Here is a 1,380-nt window from a genome sequence, read left to right on the forward strand (position 1 = left end):
CTGAACCCACTCAGCGAGGTGAGATGGGTCGCTGTACACTAAGAATTAACGCGTCAAACCCAGCCCAAGGAAACCCCACTCTGCACATCTGCAGGGCACCCCTGCTCTTTCTGCACAACATTTATCAATTCCCTTGACCAGGGAGTTTCATTCCTGCACCAGCCTGCCCAAAGGAGCAAGGCCAGCACAGCCTGTCTTCCAACTGGCCCCTCTCAGAGCAGGGCTGCACCAGCAAAGAGGCTAGAGACCAGTTTGAATTTTATTTTTCCTCCTTTTTCGACCACAAGATCGGTATGCAGATCTGATGGGAAAGGGATCTGGAGGGACAGGCCACCGAGTTCTGACAAGGGTGTTACGTTCTCACCTTAGGTCTATCTGGCAGGCAGGCCACGGGTTGAGCAAATCCCAAAACATGAAGCCACCCTGGAAGACACGACAACACCCCCCACCCCATCAGGCTGCAGACTCACAGATGCACATCACTGACATCCCCCACCCAGAAACCGTGAGCACCCCGCAAGAACAAACACCCCAATTGCTGAAAATACATATAGGAGGGGTGAGTGACAGCAACAGGCAGAAGAGGCCCAGCAGTCAAAGACCTTCCCGTTGCTCTGGCATGTTGTTGGAGACCTGTAGCTATTGCACGGAGCCACAGCTCTTGGATAAACATGCAGAGTCACGCTGAGCTTGCCTGGCAAAGGCTGTTTCAGCTTCCGAGAGACAGATGGAGCGCAAAAAGTGAGCTACCCGCTTTGGATCAGATTTGATTCCCGGTTCTGCCACGAGCCAGGCCCAGTGGTGCTGGAGAGAGGAAGTCTCCTTATCCCACCCGTACATGACGTCGACAGAGTGAGAAATAAGGGCAGTCTGCAGTTCTTAACCCCATCTGCCGGGCCTAACCCCAACAACAGCCCTGCGAGGACGTGCAGCAGCTGGAGGAAGCCCTGCTTGGGCAGCACCTGCTAGCATGGGGCCAGAAAATACTGCTGCTGCTCGCTGCTGCAGCCGAGGGAGGCCGGGAAGGAAACAACCAACCTCCCAGCACAAGACTCCGGAGCCTGGATTGCTCATCTCACCAGCCCCGCGCTGCCGAGCTGAGGCTGCCACATCCCCCACGCTGCGATCACCTTCCATACCGGGACACTGCTGGGGAAGAACAAAAAAATACAGTCTTGAGACTCAGGTTGATGACAGAAAACATCTTAAACAGAAAAGCCGGGATACCCACCACCTCCCGCCTCTTCGTGCGCCAATCCGGGCCGCAGAAGCAGGTATCTGGGGTAGCTGCTTTCACCCCATCACCTCCACCCACAGCCAGGGCCCAGCAAGTGGCCAGCGGTGCTCAGACCCTCGCCCTCAGCTCGGCAGTCCCCCCCC

General features: G+C 56.4%; 1 long non-coding RNA gene and 2 other non-coding genes across 3 annotated transcripts in view; all 3 read right to left on the minus strand.

The window, feature by feature from the left end:
- The window catches only part of LOC113488350, a 5,425-nt gene extending 4,171 nt beyond the window's left edge, over positions 1-1,254 (minus strand). Inside the window, exons 1-3 of the long non-coding RNA XR_003399917.1 lie at positions 1,232-1,254; positions 1,080-1,149; positions 365-423 (exon numbers count right to left, since the gene is read on the minus strand). This is a non-coding gene — a long non-coding RNA (uncharacterized LOC113488350). The remainder of the gene's footprint in view (positions 1-364; positions 424-1,079; positions 1,150-1,231) is intronic.
- Positions 208-326, minus strand: LOC113488411. The gene has a single exon (XR_003399929.1). It is a non-coding gene; the product is annotated as a small nucleolar RNA SNORA61 (small nucleolar RNA).
- Positions 547-677, minus strand: LOC113488410. Its single transcript, XR_003399928.1, has one exon. It is a non-coding gene; the product is annotated as a small nucleolar RNA SNORA44 (small nucleolar RNA).
- Positions 1,255-1,380: the final 126 nt, after the last annotated feature.

This window comes from Athene cunicularia (assembly GCF_003259725.1).
Source record: "Athene cunicularia isolate RWA chromosome 23 unlocalized genomic scaffold, athCun1 chr23_part2, whole genome shotgun sequence".
Taxonomy (NCBI): Eukaryota; Metazoa; Chordata; class Aves; order Strigiformes; family Strigidae; genus Athene; species Athene cunicularia.